This window comes from Crocodylus siamensis, chromosome 2 (assembly GCF_052110815.1).
Source record: "Crocodylus siamensis isolate JL-2025a chromosome 2, ASM5211081v1, whole genome shotgun sequence".
NCBI lineage: Eukaryota > Metazoa > Chordata > Crocodylia > Crocodylidae > Crocodylus > Crocodylus siamensis.
The window spans coordinates 116,957,624-116,974,290 of NC_143396.1; positions in this window are offsets into that span (position 1 = coordinate 116,957,624).

Consider the following 16,667-nt stretch of genomic DNA (forward strand, 5'->3'; position numbering starts at 1 on the left):
TGAGTGGGGCAGATTGTGTTATAGCTGAGTTAGTTTGTAGTTTAAAGTGGTGAACGGTGTGGGACTGAAAAGAGGAGATGTGAAGGTCCCAGAGTGTCAGGGAGGCATGTGAGGTTGTAACTTTCTGGAGCAGGGTGCAAGCTTCAGGGGGCAGAGTGCCCACAGCCCAGAGAGGGGCAGCAACTGGGGCCAGGGACCCACAGGCCAAGAAAGACAGGGATTAGGAGTCTGGGAGAGACCAGTGGGGACAGAGCCTGGGAGGGGCAGAGATGAGAGCCCAGAAAGGGAAGACAAGGGCTGTAGCCCAAGAAGCCAGACATGATGCAGTGGGTCTAGGTAGAAAAGGGCCAGCTAGAGGAAGATGGCTGAAAGCCTAACAATGGAGTGGAAGCCTGACACAGCCTGGTGGTTTGATGCGAAGTGCCGAACTAAGTGATAACTGCAAATGTCTGTGAGGCAAGACACCTGGCTGTAGGGCAGGTTCAGAGGCTGCAATTAGTCATAAGGCATGGGGGACACGTATGGGCTGGGAAGGCCAGCTAAGCATGAGGACCAGGACTGAAGTGAGTCCAACAGGCTCAGAAGGGGAATCTGCTGGCAGAAGGCCATTTTGGAACTTGCTTTAGGGCCCTGGGGCAGTCTCCCTTTCTAAACTTTATTATGAACATTAAGGGATGGTAGGTGAGAGTAAAAGGAGGGTACCTAGAGCCACAGCAGAACAGGAGCAGTGACCACCAAGGGTGTCCCGACTGCCTCTGGAACACTGATCCTGTTACAGTCAACCTTATTACACTTTACCTAGGGCCTTGTTACACCTTACGCTGTGAGCTGCACAAATGTTGATGGGTGTTATTGCTAGCTTGAGTTTGGAGCAATCGTATGTTCAGGCCAGTAGGGGCCTGGAGGACTAAAAATAAAAATTTCCCCCTGCCTTCTGGGACTCCCCCAGTTCCCCTCACCCTCAGGCCATTTCTTATTATGGCTGTCTGTCCCGGCAGACAGGGAAGGGTTAACTTGCTTGTCCAGCTGCTGCTGGGCAGGCAGTTTAACGCTTCCCTGCCTGCTCCTGGGGGCAGGCAAATGAGCAACCATAAGTAAGCAGGGGATGGAGGGGGGAGGAAGGGGGTCAGTAAGCAGGGATCTGAGGTGCTGGGGAGGGCAGAGGGAGCAGTGGACCTGATCTGAGCCAGCAGGGGAGGCAGGCGGGTGAAGTGATAACACTAAGGTATAGCCTAGCATGGCTGTGCCTTAGTGTAACAGGAGCTGGGTAGTATGGTTCAGAGATAATTGTACCATGGAGTGGCATTGCTTTGAGATGCCTAAAGAATACTTAAACACAGTTTCAAATGTTAATGTGCAGACAATCCAGGGGTGCAGAGCTCCAGTATCTGCTCAGAATTACTGTGCAATAAGGCTACTGGATCCTCATATTAACTAGACACTCTGATGATTTAGCTGAAGGGAGAGCAAACTTGTAACACACAAAATATATATTTGTTTTGTGAGATGGATAAACAGAACTAGTGAAGAATATGTGTGTGATATATCTATATCTATATCTATATCTATATCTATATCTATATCTATCCTAACCACAAAAGTGCCAGCGGAGGAGCACTTCTGGTTTCACCGCTGGCTTCGCAATTGGCTGCTGGGGACGCGCCCCCCCCCGTTGGCAATAGGCTGCTGGGGGACCCCCTCCCTCATCAGTGATCTGGTGCCCTCCCCCCCATACTCAAGAGGCACCAGTCGCCCATGGAAACAGACATCGCCCTTATGTCACCATAAACATTTCTGTGGCAGCACGAAGGCCAAGGAAACATGTCCATACCCCTTGTTGCACCACAAATACCTCAAATTTGTGGCATGACAGGTGGTATCAATTTTGTGTTGCTAGATTTATGGTGGAAGAGTGCAGTCAATCCAGAGCTGCTTGCACTTCTCAGTTGCTCAGGGCAGATACTCCTGGGGCTTCAGAAGCCTGATCCTACGTGGGATTCCCCATCAGTGCTCCAGTGTTGTCCTGGACTAGCCTCAGACCCAGGACTGCACTAGATTTGGCTATTCCCACTTGTAAAGATGCTCTCCAAAGATTCCCCAGGGTGTAGCTCTATAAGGGGAGAACACACCACTCATTGTCCCACAGAATCAATGGGCAGGACAATAGGCAACATACGTCTTGCCCAATAAACACACAGAGATTATCTACTTGATTTAGTGATGTTTATTTATATCCTCTGTCAGTTCCCTAAAGAAGCATAACGGTAGAAAGGGCAGGCTGATTCCTCCAGAGGGGCCTGTAAAGATGCTCCTGACTGATTCCAGATAATTTCCTGAAAGAACTTCTATAGCTGATAAGGTGAAATGGGGAATAGGAGTTGCTGGACCTCCCTCATTTTCTTGGGGATGAAGGGATTTGACAGTTTGGGGGGAAAGTGTGGGTTTATGTGTGTGTGCACATATGCACACACGCATGCAACTCTATTTTTGCAGTCCTCTCCAATCAGTCTTTTTCCCCCTGATAATTGCTGAAGTATCAGTGTACTCTGAAACATTTCTGAGTAGATTTGGTTCCAGGAAATGGTTAAAACTCTGGGATTCTTGTTTTTTCTGAGTCAGCTCACTCAGACCCATTTTACCATGCAATTGCTATTAGTGTTGAGATCATTTTCCTAATGCCATTTGCAATTTGTCCTTCCTTAGCTGCAGGCTGTTGCTCCTTGTCTTCTGAGACTGTAACTAATTTCCCTTCTTCATTTGTTAGTTACCTGGAAGGTATTTATAAATTGAGAACATGTCACCCTTGAGTCGTCTTTTTTTCTACAGGGCACAAACATAAGTCTCTTTCTCTCTCTCTCTCTCCTTCAATGTCTAATCCTTTGTAACACATTTGTTGCCATATCTGGGGTTTTTCTACTTCCCAAACATGTACCTTTAAAAAACTGTGGGAAGTAAAAGAAAAGACAGATCCTATTTTTGTGTAGTACATAATACATATGCAGCTCTATAAATGCAGGTTCTGGCCCTTATGTATGGCTTTGGATTCTAGTTTAGAATTTGAATTGAGCCATGTATGTACCTTTGAGAAACAAGGGCCACTTGTTTCTCTTTCCTTAGCTAGAGTACTGCCCTATGGAGCATGCCCTATAGAATAATATGGGCAATGCTGAATCACAAATTATATTTATAAGCGCTACCAAATGGCTGTTATGTATCTTTACATGTACCACTTAGGTGTGCATGAGGTAAATAGGATCTGGCCAAAACTGTTCAGGTACAATGGCTCCAGTGCTATTCAGCGTGTCATTACTACCACTATAAAAGATGCACACACAAAATGAAATGGTGTCTATACATGTGCTTTAGGGTAGAGGGGATGTTTTAAATAAAGTGGCTCTCAGACAGCTGCTTTAATTTAAATGCTACATGGTCAAGTGTATTTGGTGTCCTGCGTTTCAAAATGGTGGTGGGGCACTTTAACTAAAGCTCATTTGATGCTTTTTAGTTAAAGTGCCCCCGCTGCCATTTTGAAACATGGGACACTGAATACATGTGATGCTGCAGCATGCTGAGCATTTTAATTAGAACACTATGGCAGACTTGATTAATTGAGTCTGTTCTGACATGTTCTGATTAGATGCATTAGAGCATGTATATAGGCACCCAATATTGCCAAGGGCAATTCAAAGGAAGACTTGAACATTTCGGTAATAATCTTCAAACATTAGAGCTTATGGATGTCATAATCTCTGGTTCATGTTCTGGTTCTGGTAGAATTAAATGTTAATTTAATCGACTTCATAGACATTAGGGCTCGAAGAGACCTTGGAAGATCATCAAGTCCAGCCCCTTGCCCAAAGGGCAGGAAGTCAGCTGGGGTCATAGGATCCCAGCAAGATAAGCATCCAATTTGCTCCTGAAGGTGTTCAGTGTAGGTGCTTGAACCACCTCTGATGGCAGGCTGTTCCAGACCTTGGGGGCTCAGACAGTAAAGAAATTCTTCCTTATGTCCAGCCTGAAACGGTCTTCCAGTAGTTTATAACCATTCGACCTCGTCATCCCTTGAGGCGCTCTGGTGAACAAACGTTCCCCCAGATACTGGCGGTCACCCCTGATAAATCTGTAGGTGGCCATCAGATCACCCCTGAGCCTACGCTTTTCCAGGCTAAAGAGCCCCATGGCTCTCAGCCTGGGATCGTAAAGTCTGTTTTCCTGACCTCTGATGATGTGCGTGGCTCTTCTCTGGACTCTCTCAAGTTTCTCCACATCCTTTTTGAATTGTGGAGCCCAAAACTGGATGCAGTACTCCAGCTGCAGCCTCACCAAGGCTGAGTCCAAGGGAAGAATGACGTCCCGGGATCTGCTTGAGAAGCATCTATGAATGCAAGCCAGCATTTTGCTTGCTTTACTAGCCGCAGCATCGCATTGCAGGCTCATGTTCATCTTGTGGTCAATGATGACCCCCAAGTCTCTTTCTTCTGTAGTGCTAGCCAGCATAGCACTGCCAAGCCTATAAGGATGCTACAGGTTTTTCTTCCCAAGGTGGAGAACCTTGCATTTTTCAGTGTTAAACACCATCAGGTTCTCATCCACCCATTTGCTGAGCCTGTCCAGGTCAGCCTGGATCACCCGCCTCTCTTCTGGTCTGGATGCTTTGCCCCAGAGGTTGGTGTCATCGGTGAACTTGGCCAGTCCACTTCTAACTCCAACGTCCACATCATTAATGGAGATGTTGAACAATATGGGTCCAAGGACAGAGCCTTGAGGGACCCCACTGGTCACAGGACACCATGATGATTGATGTCCATCAATTAATCTTACCATAAAGTGTAGGTATCACAAATGTACTCAGTTTATGGCACCATAAAGTGGTAAAGAAGCCAAACTATGTGGAATATCTTTGTGGCTTGTTTGTATAGTGCTATGAATTGAATATATAACACTGCAGAGTCTAGGGCTATTCTTGAACTGGGGCCAAAAATCAACATTTGGGTCTTGAATCAGCCATAGGCAGGGCTGTCCCAATGCCAGAGCCCACCACACATTGATTGTTGGTCCCAGTCCCAGGACAGCCCAAAGTCTCAAACCAGACCCGGGGCTGTCTTCATTTGAGGCCCTGTTGGTCCAAGTGCCTGGATAGCCAATCTCTGCTTTCTGGCCCTGGTCTTGAACTGACTCAGGGGTGGAGATAATTTTCAGTCCAGACAGAGGTGCCCCTTACCTGATTCTGCTGATTGGCCTGGTTATAGTGCTTTAGTGGCACAACTGAGATGCATGACCCAGCATGGCAGAGAACAGCAGAGCCACATGGGGATCTTGATGCTGTGAGCTCTGTGCTGCCCTGGCAATGTGCCCCCTGCATGTGCCACTGCTCTCAATGCAGCCCTACAAGCAGGGGCGTGTCGCCAGGACAGTGCAGAGCTTGCAGCCGTGAGCAGCTTCTCCATGTGGTACCACTGTTCCCTGTCATGCCAGGTCATACCTGCTGGGCTGCAGAGGCCCCAGGGGAGGAAAGCAGGGTGGAAGCCTGAGCCCGCAGCCTGTGCCTGCCCCATACACAGATCTGGGGGGTGTGGGTCCCCCCTGGCCCCTGGGAGTGTGTGTGGTGGTGGGGAGCTGCCCCCCCATGCTTGAGCCCACAGCAGGGGGAAGGGGGCTGCGGACCTGGGTCCATAGCCCTTGCAGCTGGGGACACTCTCTGGCAGGGTTGGCAGGGCGGGGGCTGTGAGTGGAGGGTGAGAGGCACCATCAAGGCTGTGGGGACTGTGGGGGGTGGTTGAGAGGCACAAGCAGGACCAGAGGGCTGTGGGTTGGGAGTGATGGGCACCAGCAGGGCTGGGGGCTGTGGGGGCCTTTAATTGTAATCATGAATTTTGGGGGTTTCCATTAGAGAACTTGCCATTTTTTATTAGGGAGAACCAGGATCCCTGTTAATGAGTCACACTTTACACCTCAATGTCTGGCAAGTCTATTATAGGGCTGGGATGCTGTAGTCAGCTATTTGTCAGCACAGAAGTTCATGAGTGACGTAACGTGGCACTTTACCAAAGTCAGAGAAGTCTGCCACAAGAGCCTGATGTTAGTCTTCAAGGTCATTTTCTGGATTAGACTGATGAACCATTCACTGAGTCAATGATTTGGAAATATCTTTTGAATGTTACAGACCTAACCACAATGAATTCTTCTTAGAGAAACACGACGTTTAAAGCCAGAATACCTTGGAGGTTTTGTAATGAGCTCTGGTAGAGATATGAAGCAGAAAAGACATTTTTTTCTTTCTTTCTTTTTTTGGTTCAAGAGAAGTTGTTCTATTTTCCACACTCATAACTATGAAATGTGGACTCCAATTGCCTTCCTGTCCTCCTTCCCCACGTTTTTGCTATTGGCAAAAAACAAAACAAAATCAGAACACCTTAAACCATATTCCATTTGAACTACAGGAACACTGCAGAACAACTTATTTTCTGCCGTGTTTAACGGACTTATTGCTCTCTGATAATACTGAACAGGGCATTAAACTGAATAATAAACTTCCTATTATTATGTTTCTAAAATCCATATAGATCAGAAATTCTCAAGATTGAACAACTTTCAGTGGAGAAAAACATTTCATATTTATTTTACAGTGAAGCTATATTCATAACTTTTTCTTAACATGTACTTTGTGTATTTCCCTCCACACTTGTGTAGGGTACAGGAAAAATTTAAAAAACAGTGCAAAGAAACAGCCCCTATAGTTATTCAATCTGGCCTCAAATTAGTGTGACCTTGGCCAGAGTAAAAATGGATCTGGTCTTCTGTGTCACTTAGGAAGAATAACAACATGGCATTTTAAAATACTTTGGACCAAACTGAAATGCAGACTTGTCCTTGATTTTCCCTGAACACTGAATGGTTACAATTTGTAGATCTGGTCCTGGACTTAGTAACAGGCTTTGGATGCAGTAAGCTGTAAATCCAACCAGAAGTATAGACTAGGAATGTCATTTTGTTGTCACAAAGAGATTGTCTTACGCCTCTATTTTACTTTGTCTTGAGTCCTTTCCTGGTCCTTGTAGGAAAGCAGACCAGGGATCCTCAAAGATATCCTTCCTCAGGAAGGTTAGCTTAGATTTTTCTTCTTGTTCAAATATTCTTGGATTTAGCGCACAGAAATGCTTTCCCAAAATTTGAAAGCTATTTGAAAAAGTTCATAAATCCTACACAACTTTGCACTTCACAAAGCTTCCCCTCTTTCCTACTGAGGAAAATTCACACTGTATAACTGGTAGCCTACAGGACCAACAATATATGGCCTCTGTCTTCTGTGGGTTATGCTATAAAAGAACTCTGATCTTTCTTTCTTTTTCTGATCTTGCTTGTAAAACTATAATAATCTGAGACACAGAAATCTCAAATACTGTAAAATTTATAGAGCAGTTCCAAGGAAGTAATAACTGAAGGAGTCAGAAAGTTAGATGGTAAGCCTACGGGGATTTAAGCTTCTGACCCATTTTCCCACCTCTCATACATTTTAGGGGCTAAATTCTGAGATGATAGAAATAGTGATATGTAAGAGGTTATACTACTGTAAGCTAAACTTACATGTGAAGTGGGGGAAGGGAAATGTTGCAGGAAGGCAAAAGAAGATGTAAGATAAAAATGTGGTGAGGGAGGGTAAAGAAGGTTGTTTTGTATTTCATTTTGTGTTTTTTCTCTCTTCATGCTATTTCCTGCTCTGTTCATCCTGTCTGTACAATTGTCATACAGTCATTCCCATACTTTACATATTACATTGCTACCTACGTCACTTCTGAATTTAGCAGTCTTATTTCCCTTGTATATTAAAGGATGTAATATGAAAAAGAAAGATCAATAAAAATATTAATATTTTTTCATAGTATAAAGCAACACATTTCTTACTAATAGGAAACGGTAAAAAAGAAGCCATGGAAATAATAGCTATAGTTTGCTATCAATACGTTGGGTGTTGTTTTTTTTTTGTCCGTTCTCAGAGGACTTGCAAACTGAACACAACTTCTTACTTCAATACACCAAGTGTAAATGTTTTTTCTGGCCTACTTAAGGGTAAACTCAACTGCCTAAAGCAGAAGAAATACTTTTTGGATTTGACACCCAGATGCTGAAAAACTTTTAGGTTAGCTGTCATTTTGCATACACTAGTATAAATGATGATTAATCTCTTCGATGCCGATGTGAGCAGAAATATGTTCCACTGCTTGAGGCACCACTCTACTACAGATAACTTGTGTGACAACTTTGCCCAGGTTTCTTGGGCAAATCATATAGCTGCCCTTCTATTTGCCTTAGTTTCTCATCTGTAAAATGGAGATAATTGTATTTCTGGACTTCAGAAGCAGATAGTGAGTATGACTGCATGAACATCTAAGGTATACTAGCAAAAACATACAGAATGTAGTGTTAAAACTGGTTAAAATAGTAAACATTTTATAATTTTTTTTTAAAATCTTAATGAAATACTTTGACTTTTCACCAAAATTATGATTCATAAAACCATTTTCTTATTATTTTGATGTTTCTCTTACGTTTCTCCATTTCTTCTCTTACCTCTGTTTTTTCCATTTGCTTCCGAAAATGGAGAAAACAGAGAAAACCTTAAAATCTGGAAAAAAGAACCCTCCAAAATAGAACCTGAAGCAAACAACACATCTCTACGTTGGATTTTTGCCACAAGTCAGAAAAAAGAAACAAAAATGGCAGTTTTTCATCTGAAGAAGTTTAGACCAAAGATATTCTTCAGGGGTAGTAGTAACTCTTGTAGAAAACCTGACTGATCCGCACAATGTCCCTGATTCTGGTGTTTTGTTAATGAACAAATAATGAGAAACACTAAGGGCATAAGTCTAACAGGTGAAATGGAGGGGTTGCATTCTTCTATACTACATTGGAAAATAATTTTGAATTTCTTCAGAGCCGATTGACCTTTGACAAGTTTGTTTTCAAATACTTCTTACCTTCAAGTGGGAAACATTCATTATTTGAATACAAATGTTGTTTAATGGATCTCCTGAAGTCTAGAAACTCTCACTCTAATACTCATATATTTTCCACCTATTTGTAGTTCCAGGAGACAAGAGCGAGTAAAGCAGGACAATTAAGTTGATTGTAGTCATTACTAAAATCTGTACTTTAGGTTTTTTAGTATTGGTTCTTAGGGAGCTGCTGCTCACTGCTGCCATCTACTGGTAGAGAACAGTCCTGGACTCCACAATAAAAGAAAACAGTGAAGGTAAAGTTGCTCTCACTGTTCCTTACTTGTGTAGGAGCTCACCAGCTAATAATAGCTGTATTTTTGTGTGACTGCAGCATTACAGTGCCAGTTTTTTGGCTGAAGAAGTGTTGGAATTTAAAGGTGGTTGACAGCAAAGATATGATGAATTGCTGCTGGCAGCAACAGTTTGAACAACAGAAAATACTTTCTCTGAACTGATAAAGTCTCCAGTTAATAAGGTACCTAGTATTTTCCTTAGTATAGATCAGCAGTCCTTAAAACCCTTTAAAACAAAGAATCATGATTATTATTAATCTGTATCAAAGCAAATAAATTTTGCAATTCTGCGCTCAATTTCACATTTTAACCCTTTCCTTATGGCTGTATGCACCACAAAACATTTGTACCCTTTCGTTCACATGAACTCAAGCAAGTTTTTCTTCACAGGAACTTATTTGGGATTCACAAACAGTTCTTTTGGAATCAGAGTGCTAATTAAAACAAGCCCATTAATGAGTCCTAGTTTTTGCTCATTCATTTTTTTCAGGTGTGTAAAGAACATGGTCTTCACTACTATAAAATCTGTTTAGGTTAGAGAAATAATTGGTCAAATTCTGAGGTTTTTACCCAGATATTCTGATGCCTAAAATTCAGTGAAAAGACTGAGTCAAGAGTGAGTCAGAATTTTAGGATTCATCCAAATAATAATTTCTTCACTTGATTGTTGTAGCAGGGACAATAAAGAAAACAGTAAAGGAAGCAGGGGCAGTCAATAATAAATACCTCTGTAGGTTGCAGTTAGTCTGAGATGCTTCATACACTCCTTAAAAAAAACAAACAAACAAACCCACCTTTCTGGCAATAAAAAAAGTAATTATATTTAGATTTTGGTGGATCATGGGAACAATAGTTTGATTGCTTCATACTTCTATTCCTCTCTGTTGTCTGGGTTTCCTCACTGGGCTAAATATCCCATGCTGGTCCAAGGTCCTGTCTTAGTGAGGTGAAGCAGTGCAGCAAGGGAATCTGTGACTTGATTGCTCAATAGAAGGTGATACTTAGTGTTGCCCCCAAAACAGAATATTGAGGCTATGAGACAGTGCTCATTAGGCACAATGAGAGGAGGCCAAAAATATAAATATTTTTGTTTTCAGGTAAAATATTTGGTTTCTGTACAAAAAACATGTTTTTGTTTTGCATACTTATTCTTTTGACATACAAATTAACATTTTTCTGAGGAGGCCAGGCACTTATAAAGTTTTTCATGAACTCACACTTTATATTGACAAACTATTTCCAGATTTTCTTTCAGTAAGATCAAGCTTAAACTCAAATCAGTCACTCACAACACATGTAAGCATAGAAGTCCCATCTGGCTACCAGAGTTAAGGCACAATACTTGCCATAAGTCAGTGACACATATGGGAGCAATATGGTCAGCATTCACATATGGGCACATCTGAGGACCATGACAGACTTTACACTTAAAATGCGAGTAAGTGGTTAATTTTGTCTTCAAGTAGTGACCCCACCACAGGCTCACTCATTTAATGGTGTGATAAAATAGGGAATTCTTTAGCTGAATTACTTTAATTGAATGTGTGGCAAGTGCTCCCAGCCTCCAGAACACACTGGAGCTCTTCAAGAATCCTGTGTGCTCCCCTGGCTGGGAGCCCCTATCAGCTCCCTAGGTTTCATGGGAGCAAAGGGGAGCCAAGCTTGCTGGTTGCCACTGCAGGGAGAGACCAGGACCCCAATCCTGGGCTGCAAATATGGCATGATGGGATCTGATGCACAATCCCACAATTGCATTTCCTGGCATGCATGTGGGGCATAGCAGAGAGCACTATTGTTAGGACCCTGCATAGGATCCCATGGCACCTTTAATTTAACATCTGCCTTTGGCCTGACCACAATGCAAACATGCAGGTGCTCCATTTACAGCTGCATTAATGGGACTGTGATCAGCACAAGTTTAGAACTGGATTTAGACTTGCAATTCTGGAACTATAGCAAGGGAACTCAATTACTCTGTCACTACATTCCTTTGGGCCCTACTACAAAATGTTAATATCATCTAATTGCATGGGTTACTGAACAGTGACTTTCATGATACAGATAGTCTCCTTCATGCATTAGATGCTTTTTATTTTTAATTCTGTATCCAGAAGAGAAGAATTTCAGGATACAATGCAATATGAAATAAATTATCACTATTACATATACAATAAAAAAGAGACCACCCATTAACATTACGAAAATTCCCATAAAGGAGAATTATGAGAGAAAATGAAATAGAAGTAAACCAAGGGTCCAGAGTAGTGATCCAATACAAGCACTTCAAAAATGAGTTGTTTTTTTTTTAAAATACAGAAGTGTTTCATAGACATTAGGGCTGGAAGGGACCTTGGAAGATCATTGAGTGCAGCCCCCCACCCAAAGGGAAGGAAGTCAGCTGGGGTCATAGTGTCTCAGATAGATATGAAAATGGAAAAGTCATCTATAACAGGACCATGAATTTCTGGAACCCTAAGATGTAATGGTGAAATCATTAAAATTTAGCTAGCATGTGAGCAGAGATATCCATCAGGATGAACATGGGCTCCTTGAATCAAGTCAGAACCTTCATCATTAAGCCTTTCAAAAAGCAAACCTCCCTGTCTGAAACCAGTCTGCACTTTGTGTAGAAAAGCCAGGAGGAAGATCTCTGGGACACAATAAAAATGTGGCTGCTCAAAGTAGTAAGTGAATACACTGCTGCATTTTGAGCAAACAACAGGCTGTAAAAATGCTCAGATGAATAGTTTGGTAAGAATGAATGATAATGTTGTTCTGAAGATGTCACAGCATAAAGAAGAGTACCATTTGTGCAAGATGCATAACAGGAATGACATTTTCATATCTTATCTTTAAGTTGGTTTTCAACAGAATAGAGGGAGTCACGTGCAATTCTAAGATCCTTTATGTCATTCACCACCACCAAACATGCCTTCTTCACAGCTGGCTATTACAGAGGGGTGGTATGAACCCACAGTTGCTACTGGAATTGCAGTAGTGGTCTAGGACCATATATTAAGACTGAGGAACAAAACAGTTTAATAACCAGAATTCCTCTAGAGCAGTTGTTAAACTTTTCCATAGAGCAAATCACATCCTAACTGAAATATCTCTTGTGAAACACTAACCGTCACATTTTTTCTTTTTTCCCCTGAGATAACTAACATGCCGTCAACACTTTAGTTCTATATTAGTAAAGAACTTTTACATATTTTTGTCTTGAATGCTGTTATTAAGATCACTTTTCAGTTAATTGTACTGTTCCTCCTCTTGCTTTTCATTTGATATGCATGGAACATAATTGTGAACCTTTGTTTCAAAACCAATACCAAGCTTGGATAATCCATGGTCCAAGAAAGATCACCAGGCTCTGCTTATTAAAAATATTTATGCATAAGTTTGAGTGTAAAACTGACTGCTGGAAACTTCAAGCTAGTTCGTAGTCATTCTAGTAATGGTGTTGTATCAGCAGTTCCTGTGTTCTCCTTTCAGTGATATTCAAGATGCAACACCGGAACAGAAAACTTCTGTAAGATCCTTACCATGCCATATTGTGTACATTTTCCTCTGTGAATTTGTGGTGGGCCTGTCTCACAGTTCTGCCACCAGCCTGCCCTGCTCACTGAAGTGTGGTATACTAGGGTCTACTTGCCTGCCACAACTTAGTGTTACCTGAGGTTTCACCAGAAGATGTTGTTCAGTGTTTCTTGATGATCCTGGGTGCCTTGGCTGGTACAGCTTCTGTGGGGATCCTTACCTTCCATTCACCCCATCCCTGTCTACTGGGGGGATCTGGTTTGGGTCTCAGTGGGATAATTAGGTCTCACTGTCCATTCCTCGCAGCAGAGCTGCCTCCACACCTCTTAAAAAGTCAGTGGTCCAATCGAAAAACTCTCAACTCAATGATACATGAACTAAAATTTTTCCTGGGATGTGAGCGAGCCAGGCAATGATGCTCGCCACATCTGGCACCTCTTGGTGTTCTCACTTATGTGTAGTGAACCCTGTAAGGCCACCATGTAATTTCTGTGCCAGGGTTATACGCCTAAGAGCAGTGGGTTCTGAATTGGTTGGCACCCAGTCACATCTTATACCGTCCCATCTTATAGCGTTCCCTCATGCCCCCTAGGGACCTGACACCAGCCAGTCATGGATTTCAGTGTCCAAGGCCATATTAGTGTGGTAGGCTGTGCTGCCAAGCTCCCTGGCAGGTTGTTCCCCCAGCGGGTACTACCAATGCCTCCCAAACTGCCTCTGTTGCACCTTGGCTATCCTGCATGTACCTGCTGGCCATGTTTGGTGTGGGTGTGGTCTTGGCAGGGCCTGACCTCCTGGTTCTGTTGGATTCTGTTCTGCTTCTGGGACTTGGGCTCTCTTTCCCACACATCTGGTCTTTGTTAGTGTCACGGCGTGGGGCCTAGGAGCGGCCGTGATCTCGCTAGCACACCCTACTGTGTCAATTAGGTGATCCAGCACCCTCTATCCTCTCCTGCCACTTCTTTGCTGTTATATGGGTCAATTAGGGAGGCTGCCTTTTCTCTCCTAATCCACGGTATTTGCTGAACTATTCCCTGTTCCGTACAGAGTGACTCGATACACCCCAGCCTTAAGGGCTATGCGTACCTCCTACCTCCCCTTTAGCACGTCCCAAGCCTCACAGCACTTCCTGGACTTTATCCAGTCCTTAACCTTCTCTACCCTACCTGGCACCCCTGGGCTTGTCACACAACCTAGCGCCCCTTATCCGGCGCCCCCCTGGGCTTGTCGCGCAAACCTAGCACCCCTTATCCAGCGCCCCCCTGGGCTTGTCGCTCAAACCTAGCGCCCCTTATCTGGCGCCCCCCTGGGCTTGTCGCGCAAACCTAGCGCCCCTTATCCGGCGCCCCCCTGGGCTTGTCGCGCAAACCTAGCGCCCCTCTACTCCTTAGCCCTACTGGTGGTACTTTGCCTACTGGGCTCGGCAGCCTAAGACTTGCCTGGCCCCTCTGGGATCCTGTCAATAGTAAGTATCTAATTAGGCTCAGGTGGCCGGAGCCTTACCTGGCCCCTTTGGTTCCCCGGGGTTCCCTTTACAGTGGAGACCTTCCGGGACACTTTCTAGGCTGCACCCCTCTTGGGGTGTCTTTCAATAACCCATGCCCCTCTTGGGGCTGCTTCTCTGAATGTGCCCTCTCCGGGGCTCCTTTCGAGTATCCGCCCACTCCTGTGGCTTTTCTCTGCCTTTGCTGGTCTTTCTATAATCACTGGCTCTGCGTCACCTGGCACCAAACAACCGTGCCATCCCTGGCACCACTCGTTTGCCCACGCAGGGCACTGGGAACCCCCAGGCAACTGGGGAGTTCCCATGAGGCCTCCTCGCACCCCTACAGCCTCATCCGGTCCTCCGGTTTTAGCAATATCAAACAGGGAACACAAAAGCCATGAGCCAACCAGCTGCAACACAACAAGAAGCCTTCTGGCTATAACATAAGGTCCAGGTCCCAACTGGCTTTCCAGTAAAGCCTCCGAGTCAGGGTTCTCTCCACCCGCGCCGTGTTGCAGCTGCTCATTCTATCAATCTGCTCACCTTGGCTTAACTCCCCTGCAGAGCTCCTGCTCCTACAACTGCCAGAAGAGGACTGCTCTCTAGGCTCCGGCCTGGGCTGTTTATAAAGGCCAGGCTCTGCCCCCTTCTGGTCACCTGACCAGCACGGTTGCCCCAGCAACCATCACCTGAGCTGCCCCCTGTGATTGGCAGCTGCCCTTATCCCTTCATAGGAACAGGGCACCTGCGTGACCCTGTGACAGTTAGCAGTGTCTGGTTTGTCGTGACTTCTTGCCTGCAGTGATCAAGGGCTCAGACACTATGGGGAAATCCCTGTCATGGTCTGAGTGGCTGTGTTGCCTGGCTTTCCACCTGCTTGTGGTCCTGCCCATGGGCAACTGGTGCTATCTTGGTCGGGGGGGGTCACGTGGCCCCCCAGCAACCAGTCAGTGACTGAGGGGGGGCGGGGGCTGGAGGCCAATCATGCTGATTGGAGGGGGGATGTCCCTCCATGGCCAGTCTCACCAACCAGCAAAACTTAACAACTGGTGAGTGGCTGTGCTGCTGTAAGAAAGTGGCTGTGATGCTCCTGGAAGTGGCTGTGGGGCTTCCAGAAGTGGCCTACATCCAGCACTTGCACTTCCCAGCTGGTGCTCATGGGGGGCACCAGTGCTCCCACCTGCTCCACCCCTCGCCCATTGCCTGAGTGGGGAGCACATCTTGATAAGGGGTGTACCAGTTCTCTGAGGGGGTGCATTACCACTGGTCTTGGCAGCCTGTGCCGGCCACAGTGAGGACTTCAGAGGCGCAGCAGGTGCTCCCTCCTTACTCCCTCTAGGATATGGTTACTGAGCTCCTCTTGTCCTTCAAGCTTTGGGGGGCCAGACCAACCTGTGGTCCCTCTTCCAGCCATGTGGTATCAGCTGGCTACTTGCAGACCGGCCACCTGGGTATCAGTGTATGGTAGGGTGTGGCCCTGTCACAGTATTAAGGAAACTACTTGTACCTATGCTAATAAGATTCTGCAGGGGAACACTTTGAGGTACTAATAATATCCAGCCACACCATATGCACAGTCATTCTTACTTTCTTATGCTTGTAAGGGGTTGCAGTATTACATGTTAAGCATCTAAACCAAGTGTAGACAACTTTTTCTGACTATGGGCCAAAAGGACTCTGGAATGAAATACCCCCACTCAGAGTTAGAAGGGGGCAAGTGCTACGACCCTGCCACCACGCTGCTCATCTCTCCAGCTACTTGGAAAAAACATTTTCAGACAGTGTGTGTCCCCAAGGTGGCATGGGAAGAGAACCCAACAAAAGGAACCCTGCCGCTGAATGTTTTTGAAGTCCCATGTCTGCAGGCTTCTGTTGCTGAGGTAGGCCCCCTGATCTGAGCCTCTGTTCTTTCCTGGGGGTTGTGATGGCTTTCCATGTACCTCTTCTAATGGCTACTCAACAGGTTTTCAAGAAGATACAACTTGTGACATTTCTAGTTTTTCTCCTTTTTAATGTGTGTAGAGAGAGACAGACTCTTGTCAGAATTTAGGACAGTCTGAATTTTCTTTATGGCTTCAATATCACTTTTCACTTTTATTCTTGGTGATCATGACTCACCATCTTGTTATGCATTCTCAAAGTCCTTTGTGAACTCTTTTCCTGTTATGATCATATATATATATATGCACATACACACACACATATTTTCAAATCAATTATTTATAAATGTACCAGATAAATTATATACAGCCTATACAGATAAAGGAAAGAGATATCAAGTAACTCAAGAAAACAACTTCACTGGGACCAGATTCTGCAAAGATGTGTTTTTTATGGCATTAGGAACTTCCATCT